The sequence below is a fragment of the Mustela lutreola genome, chromosome 4, assembly GCF_030435805.1.
Source record: "Mustela lutreola isolate mMusLut2 chromosome 4, mMusLut2.pri, whole genome shotgun sequence".
Taxonomy (NCBI): domain Eukaryota; kingdom Metazoa; phylum Chordata; class Mammalia; order Carnivora; family Mustelidae; genus Mustela; species Mustela lutreola.
This window is the reverse complement of record NC_081293.1, coordinates 19,413,589-19,426,141: the sequence shown is the minus strand read 5'-3', so window position 1 is coordinate 19,426,141 and position 12,553 is coordinate 19,413,589. Positions and strand designations below refer to the sequence as shown.

The following is a 12,553-nucleotide window of genomic DNA, read 5'->3' as shown; positions in this document are numbered from 1 at the left end:
CTGCCAAGGATGAGTCAAGTTTTAATAGAACATCTTTGCTCTGAAGGCAGGGACTCCTGCTTCGTACGCTTTCCCTGAGATTCAAATTGCAGAGCAAGCCTCGAACTCGTGCTCTTTTACTTCTTCCTTCTCAGGGGAGGGTGGCAACTGGAACTGTATTGTTTTTGGAACTGTGTTTTGACCGTGTTCCTTCTAGGATGGAGAATGAGGGGAGGTGATCCTCCCAGAGCTGGCTCCCTTAGGGCCTCGCTGAGTCTTGATTACCAGCCCAGGCTGGTTCTGCTCTTACCTTCTCCTAAAACATCCACCCCCATCTGAGCCTTTCTGCCCTTCCCGTCCAGGGGCGGCCAGGTTGGCTGGCTCTGGAATAGAAACAAGTGTGGAGAACATCTCCTTCCCTGACCAGTACACAGCGGTGGCCTTAGTAGGTATGTCATCTACCCCCCTGCTGGTCTAGTCCGGTCAGGAAGCCGGTTGATTCCCACATGGGTGTATTTACCACGTCACCCGTGGCTCCAGCCTCCCTGTGAAGCTCTTTCCTCAGGGTGGCACGGAGTCTTTCCCCAGGAGGTGTCCAGGGAGAGAAAGGCTAATAAGAGAGAAGCGATATGATCAGTTTTGTGATCCTTTAGTGTTGAAGCTAAAGGATGTTTCTTATAACAAAGTGCATTTGTATGTGTTTTCTTATTCCCGTGGTGTGAAGCAGTGGACCAATCAGAAAAGAAGTAAAGGGGAGGGTCAAGTGCAGGTCACAGGCCAGGAGAGGAGAGTGTAGGACAGTGTTGAGTTGGCCAGACCATTGGCAGGAGGCAAATTTTGAACATCTCCAAAGACCATAGGAAACAACATTGCAGAAGACATTGATTTTAACTGAGCTAGTGTTCTTGAGCCAGCAGCTCCCAAACTTAGCTGAGCATGAGAGTTACGGGGAGCTTTCCAATGATACATGTTCTGGGCTGTGCGCCGGGGAATTCTGAGTCCCTGGTTTGGGATGGGAATCTTCGTTTTCGAAGTTTTCCCGGGTGGTTCTGATGACCAGTCAGGTTGTTTAATTACTAAGTTGTGCCACATTTCGAGGGGAGATGGTCACGTATTATCTACCACCAACAAGGCAGCTCAGGCTTATTTCTAAACCTTTTGTTACGAAATGTAACACACAAACAGAAAAACACACAAAACAGAAAAGTGGCTCAAAGCAAACACCCAAGTGTTAAATAGAATATTGCCAATGGATATGTTTTTTGGCAATTAAATAAAAATCTTCAGAATTTCCATATTTATAAACCACTGAAGCTATTCCATTTCTTCAGCACCTGAATTGCAAGCCTTGGGATTCAGGTATAATCTCTGATAACTCACAAGTTTTTCTCCGGCTTAGGGGCTGACTTTCACACTTCATAATCTTGTACTTGACTCTGATGATGAACCAGGAGTCAGAATCTCAGTTCAAACTCCAACTAGTTCCTCTACTTACCTGTGATCTTGGACAAGTTCCTTTACATCTGAAATAAGAAAAAGAACAATATCTACCCCATAGGATTTTGTGAATATTGAATTTATTGAGCCAACTCAATATTGCCTGGTGATCTACAGTTTTCCTGTCAGACCCTGTTTTCACTTTGCTCATCTCCAAAACGTCTCTTCCCAGAAATTATCCCTGTGCCAGAGGCTTGTTGCATTTCCATCTGCATAGAGACATGCTCTCTTATCTCTTGTCTTAAAAGGAAATAATCGAATTAAAAACAAACAAAAAACCCCCTTCCTTGACCCCACATCCCTGTCCTGCTATTACCTTATTTTTCTGCCTCCATTCCTGGAACATTTCTGTAATTACTGTCTCTGCTTATCACTCTGTGTGGTCTCCTCTGTGCTCTGCAGTTCGGCCTCTATTGTCCCAAAGCCACTGACACCACACCTGTCAAGATGACCAAGAATGTCTGCTTTGCCCCAGTCTAGCAATTCTTGTTCTATTCTGAACTTAGTTGGTCTTTCAGCAGCATTTGACAGAGTGGGCGATGCTGAGAGCTGGAGAGAGAAGCTTCTGAGCAGAGGGAACTGAAAGCCCAAAGACTCTGAGATGGGGACAAGCTTAGTGGATTTAAGAAGCAGGAAAAAGGAGAGGAGTCAAGATGGCGGAGAAGTAGCAAGCTGAGACTGCTTCAGCTAGCCGGAGATCAGCTAGATAGCTTATCTAAAGATTGCAAACACCTGAAAATCCATCGGCAGATCGAAGAGAAGAAGAACAGCAATTCTGGAAACAGAAAAACAACCACTTTCTGAAAGGTAGGACCGGCGGAGAAGTGAATCCAAAGCGACGGGAAGATAGACCCCGGGGGGAGGGGCCGGCTCCCGGCAAGCGGCGGAGCAACCGCGCACAAAATCAGGACTTTTAAAAGTCTGTTCCGCGGAGGGACATCGCTCCAGAGGCTAAACCGGAGCGAAGCCCACGCGGGGTCAGCGTGGCCTCAGGTCCCGCAGGGTCACAGAAGGATCGGGGGTGTCTGAGTGTCGCAGAGCTTGCGGGTATTGGAACGGGAAAGCCGGCTACAGAGACAGAGCCGACAGTAAGCTCGCAGCTCCGTGTTACCTTGAAGCGGTCGCAGGCTCGGTGAGCTCGGAGCGCGGCCGGAGGTCAGGCAGACGGGAGTAACTGGGCGCTGTTCTCTGAGGGCGCACTGAGGAGTGGGGCCCTGGGCTCTCGGCTCCTCCGGGCCGGAGACCAGGAGGCCGCCATTTGTATTCCCGTCCTCTGGAACTCTACGGAAAGCGCTCAGGGAACAAAAGCTCCTGAAAGCAAACCCGAGCGGATTACTCACCCCGGCCCCGGGTAAGGGCGGTGTAATTCCGCCTGGGGCAAAGACACTTGAAAATCACTACAACAGGCCCCTCCCCCAGAAGATCAACAAGAAATCCAGCCTAGACCAAGCTCACCTACCAAGGAGTGCGGTTTCAATACCAAGGAGAGCAGCAGAATTCCAGAGGAGGAGAAAGCCAAGCACGGAACTCATGGCTTTTTTCCTGTGATTTTTTTTAGTCTTGCAGTTAATTTAATTTTTTCTTTTTCATTTTTTTTTTTTTTTCTCGCCTTCGGGTAAAATTTTTTTTTTTTTTAACTGTTACCTTTTTCTTTTTTAACGATTTTTTACTAGTTTATCTAATATATATATATATATTTTTACATTTTTCTTAGGTGTTTTCTTTTTTTAAAAAAAAAAATTCTTTTCTTTTTTTTTTTTTTTTTTTTCTTTTTTCTTTCTTCCTTTTTGAACCTCTTTTTATCCCCTTTCTCCCCACTCACGATTTTGGATCTCTTCTAATTTGGCTAAAGCATATTTTCCTGGGGTTGTTGCCACCCTTTTAGTATTTTACTTGCCCCTTCATTTACTCTTATCTGGACAAAATGACAAGACGTAAAAATTCACCACAAAAAAAAGAACAAGAGGCAGTACCGAAGGCTAGGGACCTAATCAATACAGACATCGGTAATATGTCAGATCTAGAGTTCAGAATGACAATTCTCAAGGTTCTAGCCGGGCTCGAAAAAGGCATGGAAGATATTAGAGAAACCCTCTCGAGAGATATAAAAGCCCTTTCTGGAGAAATAAAAGAACTAAAATCTAACCAAGTTGAAATCAAAAAAGCTATTAATGAGGTGCAATCAAAAATGGAGGCTCTCACTGCTAGGATAAATGAGGCAGAAGAAAGAATTAGTGATATAGAAGACCAAATGACAGAGAATAAAGAAGCTGATCAAAAGAGGGACAAACAGCTACTGGACCACGAGGGGAGAATTCGAGAAATAAGTGACACCATAAGACGAAACAACATTAGAATAATTGGGATTCCAGAAGAAGAAGAAAGTGAGAGGGGAGCAGAAGGTATACTGGAGAGAATTATTGGGGAGAATTTCCCCAATATGGCAAAGGGAACAAGCATCAAAATTCAGGAGGTTCAGAGAATGCCCCTCAAAATAAATAAGAATAGGCCCACACCCCGTCACATAATAGTAAAATTTACAAGTCTCAATGACAAAGAGAAAATCCTGAAAGCAGCCCGGGAAAAGAAGTCTGTAACATACAATGGTAAAAATATTAGATTGGCAGCTGACTTATCCACAGAGACCTGGCAGGCCAGAAAGAGCTGGCATGATATTTTCAGAGCACTAAACAAGAAAAACATGCAGCCAAGAATACTATATCCAGCTAGGCTATCATTGAAAATAGAAGGAGAGATTAAAAGCTTCCAGGACAAACAACAACTGAAAGAATTTGCAAATACCAAACCAGCTCTACAGGAAATATTGAAAGGGGTCCTCTAAGCAAAGAGAGAGCCTACAAGTGGTAGATCAGAAAGGAACAGAGACCATATACAGTAACAGTCACCTTACAGGCAATACAATGGCACTAAATTCATATCTCTCAATAGTTACCCTGAATGTGAATGGGCTAAATGCCCCTGTCAAAAGACACAGGGTATCAGAATGGATAAAAAAACAAAACCCATCTATATGTTGCCTCCAAGAAACACATTTTAAGCCCGAAGACACCTCCAGATTTAAAGTGAGGGGGTGGAAAAGAATTTACCATGCTAATGGACATCAGAAGAAAGCAGGAGTGGCAATCCTTATATCAGATCAATTAGATTTTAAGCCAAAGACTGTAATAAGAGATGAGGAAGGACACTATATCATACTCAAAGGGTCTGTCCAACAAGAAGATTTAACAATTTTAAATATCTATGCCCCCAACGTGGGAGCAGCCAACTATATAAACCAATTAATAACAAAATCAAAGAAACACATAAACAACAATACAATAATAGTAGGGGACTTTAATATTCCCCTCACTGAAATGGACAGGTCATCCAAGCAAAAGATCAGCAAGGAAATAAAGGCCTTAAATGACACACTGGACCAGATGGACATCACAGATATATTCAGAATATTTCATCCCAAAGCAACAGAATACACATTCTTCTCTAGTGCACATGGTACATTCTCCAGAATAGATCACATCCTCGGTCCTAAATCAGGACTCAACCGGTATCAAAAGATTGGGATCATTCCCTGCATATTTTCAGACCACAATGCTCTAAAGCTAGAACTCAACCACAAAAGGAAGTTTGGAAAGAACCCAAATACATGGAGACTAAAGAGTATCCTTCTAAAGAATGAATGGGTCAACCGGGAAATTAAAGAAGAATTGAAAAAAATCATGGAAACAAATGATAATGAAAATACAACGGTTCAAAATCTGTGGGACACAACAAAGGCAGTCCTGAGAGGAAAATATATAGCGGTACAAGCCTTTCTCAAGAAACAAGAAAGGTCTCAGGTACACAACCTAACCCTACACCTAAAGGAGCTGGAGAAGGAACAAGAAAGAAACCCTAAGCCCAGCAGGAGAAGAGAAATCATAAAGATCAGAGCAGAAATCAATGAAATAGAAACCAAAAAAACAATAGAACAAATCAACGAAACTAGGAGCTGGTTCTTTGAAAGAATTAATAAAATTGATAAACCCCTGGCCCGACTTATCAAAAAGAAAAGAGAAAGGACCCAAATAAATAAAATCATGAATGAAAGAGGAGAGATCACAACTAACACCAAGGAAATACAAACTATTATAAGAACATACTATGAGCAACTCTACGGCAATAAATTTGACAATCTGGAAGAAATGGATGCATTCCTAGAAACATATAAACTACCACAACTGAACCATGAAGAAATAGAAAGCCTGAACAGACCCATAACCAGTAAGGAGATTGAAACAGTCATTAAAAATCTCCAAACAAACAAAAGCCCAGGGCCAGACGGCTTCCCGGGGGAATTCTACCAAACATTTAAAGAAGAACTAATTCCTATTCTCCTGAAACTGTTCCAAAAAATAGAAATGGAAGGAAAACTTCCAAACTCATTTTATGAGGCCAGCATCACCTTGATCCCAAAACCAGACAAGGATCCCACCAAAAAAGAGAGCTATAGACCGATATCCTTGATGAACACAGATGCGAAAATACTCAACAAAATACTAGCCAATCGGATTCAACAGTACATTAAAAAGATTATTCACCACGACCAAGTGGGATTTATTCCAGGGCTGCAAGGTTGGTTCAACATCCGCAAATCAGTCAATGTGATACAACACATCAATAAAAGTAAGAACAAGAACCATATGATACTCTCAATAGATGCTGAAAAAGCATTTGACAAAGTACAACATCCCTTCCTGATCAAAACTCTTCAAAGTGTAGGGATAGAGGGCACATACCTCAATATCATCAAAGCCATCTATGAAAAACCCACCGCAAATATCATTCTCAATGGAGAAAAACTGAAAGCTTTTCCGCTAAGGTCAGGAACACGGCAGGGATGTCCATTATCACCACTGCTATTCAACATCGTACTAGAGGTCCTAGCCTCAGCAATCAGACAACAAAAGGAAATTAAAGGCATCCAAATCGGCAAAGAAGAAGTCAAATTATCACTCTTCGCAGATGATATGATACTATATGTGGAAAACCCAAAAGACTCCACTCCAAAACTGCTAGAACTTATACAGGAATTCAGTAAAGTGTCAGGATATAAAATCAATGCACAGAAATCAGTTGCATTTCTCTACACCAACAGCAAGACAGAAGAAAGAGATATTAAGGAGTCAATCCCATTTACAATTGCATCCAAAACCATAAGATACCTAGGAATAAACCTAACCAAAGAGACACAGAATCTATACTCAGAAAACTATAAAGTACTCATGAAAGAAATTGAGGAAGACACAAAGAAATGGAAAAATGTTCCATGCTCCTGGATTGGAAGAATAAATATTGTGAAAATGTCTATGCTACCTAAAGCAATCTACACATTTAATGCAATTCCTATCAAAGTACCATCCATCTTTTTCAAAGAAATGGAACAAATAATTCTAAAATTTATATGGAACCAGAAAAGACCTCGAATAGCCAAAGGGATATTGAAAAAGAAAGCCAACGTTGGTGGCATCACAATTCCGGACTTCAAGCTCTATTACAAAGCTGTCATCATCAAGACAGCATGGTACTGGCACAAAAACAGACACATAGATCAATGGAACAGAATAGAGAGCCCAGAAATAGACCCTCAACTCTATGGTCAACTAATCTTCGACAAAGCAGGAAAGAATGTCCAATGGAAAAAAGACAGCCTTTTCAATAAATGGTGCTGGGAAAATTGGACAGCCACATGCAGAAAAATGAAATTGGACCATTTCCTTACACCACACACGAAAATAGACTCAAAATGGATGAAGGACCTCAATGTACGAAAGGAATCCATCAAAATCCTTGAGGAGAACACGGGCAGCAACCTCTTCGACCTCTGCCGCAGCAACATCTTCCTAGGAACAACGCAAAAGGCAAGGGAAGCAAGGGAAAAAATGAACTACTGGGATTTCATCAAGATCAAAAGCTTTTGCACAGCAAAGGAAACAGTTAACAAAATCAAAAGACAACTGACAGAATGGGAGAAGATATTTGCAAACGACATATCAGATAAAGGACTAGTGTCCAGAATCTATAAAGAACTTAGCAAACTCAACACCCAAAGAACAAATAATCCAATCAAGAAATGGGCAGAAGACATGAACAGACATTTCTGCAAAGAAGACATCCAGATGGCCAACAGACACATGAAAAAGTGCTCCATATCACTTGGCATCAGGGAAATACAAATCAAAACCACAATGAGATATCACCTCACACCAGTCAGAATGGCTAAAATCAACAAGTCAGGAAATGACAGATGCTGGCGAGGATGCGGAGAAAGGGGAACCCTCCTACACTGTTGGTGGGAATGCAAGCTGGTGCAGCCACTCTGGAAAACAGCATGGAGGTTCCTCAAAATGTTGAAAATAGAACTGCCCTATGACCCAGCAATTGCACTATTGGGTATTTACCCTAAAGATACAAATGTAGTGATCCAAAGGGACACATGCACCCGAATGTTTATAGCAGCAATGTCCACAATAGCCAAACTATGGAAAGAACCTAGATGTCCATCAACAGATGAATGGATCAAGAAGATGTGGTATATATACACAATGGAATACTATGCAGCCATCAAAAGAAATGAAATCTTGCCATTTGCAACAACATGGATGGAACTAGAGCATATCATGCTTAGCGAAATAAGTCAAGCAGAGAAAGACAACTATCATATGATCTCCCTGATATGAGGAAGTGGTGATGCAACATGGAGGCTTAAGTGGGTAGAAGAATAAATGAAACAAGATGGGATTGGGAGGGAGACAAACCATAAGTGACTCTTAATCTCACAAAACAAACTGAGGGTTGCCGGGGGGAGGGGGTTGGGGAGAAGGGGGTGGGATTATGGACATTGGGGAGGGTATGTGATTTGGTGAGTGCTGTGAAGTGTGTAAACCTGGTGATTCACAGACCTGGGGATAAAAATATATGTATATAAAAAATATATGTTTATAAAAAATAAAAAAAAAAAAAAGAAAAAAAAAAAAAAAAAAAAAAAAAAAAAAAGATCCATCAAAAAAAAAAAAAAAAAAGAAGCAGGAAAAAAGGCTGGTGTGGCTGGAGCACAAGAAGGGAGGAGTATGAGCTGAGAAGGCAAAGGTCTGCAGGGGCTAACCCATGGGGCACCTCATCAACTAGAGCGAAGCTTGTTCATGGCGCCTGGCACAGCGCAGGTGCTCGGGGTTCGCTGTTAAAATCACCGTTGTTATTATTATTAAGATCTTAATAATGCCGAGGGTGACAAAGAGGGAAAGGGAGCTTAGTAGGGAAATGGTTAAAATTCCCAGGTCTTGAAGAGCCTTCAGCCTATGGAGGGTCTAGATTATACACAAGTAACTGAAGGGAAGCCCACAAGCCGATTTCTTAATGGTCAGTTGTCGTCATCACCCCTCCCCCTACCACACACACTTTCTTGGTGAATTGTGTCCCATCCCATCCTGTGAGTCTCCCTGGATAATTAAGGTTCAGTTTTTCACTTGAAAGGAAGCAAAAATGGGCCATAAGTCCCTGTGAAGAAAGAGATGACTAAGAAGCTACCAACTATGAGTTCACCACATGGGCGGAGGACAGACACTGGCGCCGTGTCCTCTCTCCTTTTCCAGACTGTTCAAAGTAATCACCTCCCGATAAATAGTAGCTGGTCTGTTGTTTCGTTCGTGCCAGGCTGCAAATGGTACAAAGGAAATCAGACTCTGGAAGCCCCCCTTTGGTTTCCTGATGCAACGTGTGTGACCTAAAGCAGGTTTGTTTTTATCCTCTTCGTGTCCTTGCCACACACATTCCTACTGTGGGCACCTGCAGGCACACACACACACAACACACATTCAACATACAAACACACGCACACACTCAGTGCACCCCCAGATACTCAGTGCACACACTCAACACACACACATCTTTGTCATAGCTTAACTTAATTTGCTTTCATTTCCAAACTCTGACGCTTGCAGAGTTCTTCCTCAAAATGATAAGCCCATAGAGCATTCTGGGTAATGGCATGTAAATGAGTAAGATCACTGTGTTCCTTGTTTTTGATTCTGGTAGACCATTCATATGGCAAGAAATATGCTAGGGTAGAATGTATTCCATTCTTAATCTGATTGTTTTCTGACTTTTGTGCTTGAGGACATTTTGTCATTATACTGGTTTTCTGGTGTTCCTCTTTTTCATGTCTAGAAGCTCAATATTCTTTTCTGTCATGCACCATTTCCAGCACTCCAGGCCAGTGTGATGTCTTTATCCTCTCCATTTTAGATTTGAAAGCATCTGTTGAGTGTCTGAATGTGTCTGGCTCAATACAGGTGCTTCGCCTGAAGAAAACCTAATAAAGTATGAAAAGTCAAAGCCACAGGAGGACTCAGCAAGATTTCCTTCCTATCTTAGTATTTTTCTTGTTTTTTTAAAAAAATTTACTCTATGTTAATAATCTTATTTTATTTTATTTTAGAACCTATCAATCACCCTCTGATGGAAATGGGAAAGAAAATTATCTGTCACCCACAGATCATTTGAGAAACAATGAAATATATATTAGAACCAAGAAATTTTTTAAAAAGATTTTGTTTATTTATTTGATAGAGAGAGGGATGCAGAGCACAAGTAGGCAAAGTGGCAGGCAGAGGGAGAGAAAAAAGCAGGCTCTCCGCTGAGCAGAGAGTCTGATGTGGGGCTCGATCCCAGGACCCTGGGATCATGACCTGAGCTGAAGGCAGACACTTAACTGACTGAGCCACCCATGTGTCCCAGAACCAAGAAATTCTATTCATGAAAAGACACAGAGGTTGAAAAAACAAGCCACGTAATAGGGGAAATTGTTGGCAGCACATTAATGGTTAAGGGAGCTTTAAGAATCAATTCAAGTAAAAATGGGCGAAAAATCACTTTTTAGGAGAAATCTCAATGCCTGGTGAACATGTGAGTTATGCCCAACCTCACGATCACCTCACTGTCAACAAAAGCCACAGATTATTAATGGGGGTCAAATTGTAGATCGACAAAACCTAAGACGTCCACGCGGAGCAGCAGGCGCTCTGGCGGGAGGGTAAGCGACTCAAAGCCTTTGGAACACTCTTTGGCAGCATCCACTGACGCTGAGCACAAAAAGCCAGACCCACGAACAGCAATTCCCCTCCAAGTCCTCATCCTAGGAACTGACAACATGCGCACAAGCCTGGCCGTGAAAGCAGCATGATTTGTGATGGTTGCAAAGTGAAAATGAGACACATGACCACCAGTAGCCGGCCGGATAGAGAGACGCATGACCACCAGTAGCCGGCCGGATAGAGAGACGTGTGCTGTTCGCACTGCGGAATCGTTAGCGGCAGCGAAGACCATCAGGCCACAGCTTCAAACCGTGATGTCCGTGAAGCTGAAGGATTGCACCCTCCATCCCTGCCAGACGCCAGACACTCCAGGGTCAGACGCTCCCTGTACATTCAGTAAATTCTTAGTGCTGGAGTTAGTCCCATCTGCAGAGCCTGTGCCCGCTTGGTGCCCAGATGTCTTGGCAGTGAGAGAGGGTCCCTGAAAGGGTCTGGGGGAAGTCATTCTGGGCTCCCCTGGGCATTGCTGTGCTTGTTCCTGTCACTGCTGTTGAGAACCTTTGGCCTGATGGTTCTTGAACCACAGGAGCTTGTTCAGCTGAGTCGTACGTCCCTCCTGCTCCTCCGAGGCTGGATACCCGTCCTTCCCCAGGCGTTTCCCCAGCTCCTGCGGCTGCGCCCCGCTGTGGACTCCCGGCTCCCGGTGCCAGCCCCTCGGTGGCCTGGGGATGGTGCAGGGACCATGAGATTCTTAGGTTCTTACATCCTTCATCCCTCTGTTCCCATCTCTTGAGCTTAGTACATTTGTAAATTTTTTTCTCATGTACGATTTCAAGCCATATACCCGTTGTCCAAAATAAGGTTAATCCTAGAAGCATTAGAGAACGAGGCGGTCCTGGCGCTGGTCTCTGCAGGCATAGCCCAGATCGTGGCTGGGAAGAAGACATGGTGAAAATGTTAAGACACTGAGTGAATGCAAAGTACCAGGAACCTGCCTTTGCCTCCAGAAAATCAGCAGCCGCCTCTCTCCCTTTCCAGCTTCAGGTTCCTATGGCTGCACTCCTTAGCTATGTCAGCACCCCCGAAATTGATTCCTAATCTGCCTCCCCATCAGCACTTTTTTAAAAACCTCAAACATAGCATACTACACACAAGGTCTCTGTCTCACCCGTATTTCTTGGCAGTTGGACATTTAGGTCTGCCTCGTTAAAGGTTTCATGCCACTCCACTCTCAACAGGAGCTAACAGCTGGACACTTGGGATTTTTTTCCTGGTGTTCGTCTATGGTGAGGCTGCAGTGAAAAAGAACCTCCCTGTTTAATCATTCTTTCCAAGACCGAGTTTCCTTGGGTGGTTATTAAAATGTTTAACTTTTTCTTTCAAGAAAAGAGGATGTGAGGGGTGCCTGGATGGCTCAGTGGGTTAAGCCTCTGCCTTCGGCTCAGGTCATGATCCCAGAGTCCTGGGATCAAGCCCCGCATTGGGCTCTCTGCTTGGCAGGGAGCCTGCTTCCTCCTCTCTCTCTGCCTGCCTCTCTGCCTACTTGTGATCTCTGTCTGTCAAATAAATAAATAAAATCTGAAAGAAAGGAAGAAAAGAGGATGTGAGCCGAGAGGAGTCTTCTGCGGGCTGGCCGGGACGCTGGGGCTCTTCTGTGTAGTGGCAGGGTCATCTTGGGTGTGCACTTATCACAGGGAGGTGACATGGGAAAATTCCCATAAGAATGGTCTCGATGGAAATGCAGCCGCACATTGGTCAAGATGCCTTATGAAGTTGAAAACATTATACTGCAACAGTAAGGTTTGACTGAAATAGTGGGGCAGATGTGACTGCAGTCAAATACGCAGCCAGTCACATATCCGCTTGTTTGGCTAGATGGTACCCAGAAGACTGAGAACACCTAATCCAGACAGACTCAGGAAAAAACTAGGAATGTGCTGTGTCATGTAGAAGTGCACAGGGTAGGCTGGCTTCGTGCACTGTGAGAT

The 12,553-nt window shown here is 43.4% G+C and overlaps 1 long non-coding RNA gene across 1 annotated transcript in view; it reads left to right on the top strand.

The window, feature by feature from the left end:
* The window catches only part of LOC131830706 (uncharacterized), a 36,613-nt gene extending 26,535 nt beyond the window's left edge, over window positions 1-10,078 (top strand). Inside the window, exon 3 of the long non-coding RNA XR_009353318.1 lies at window positions 9,971-10,078. This is a non-coding gene — a long non-coding RNA (uncharacterized LOC131830706). The remainder of the gene's footprint in view (window positions 1-9,970) is intronic.
* Window positions 10,079-12,553: the final 2,475 nt, after the last annotated feature.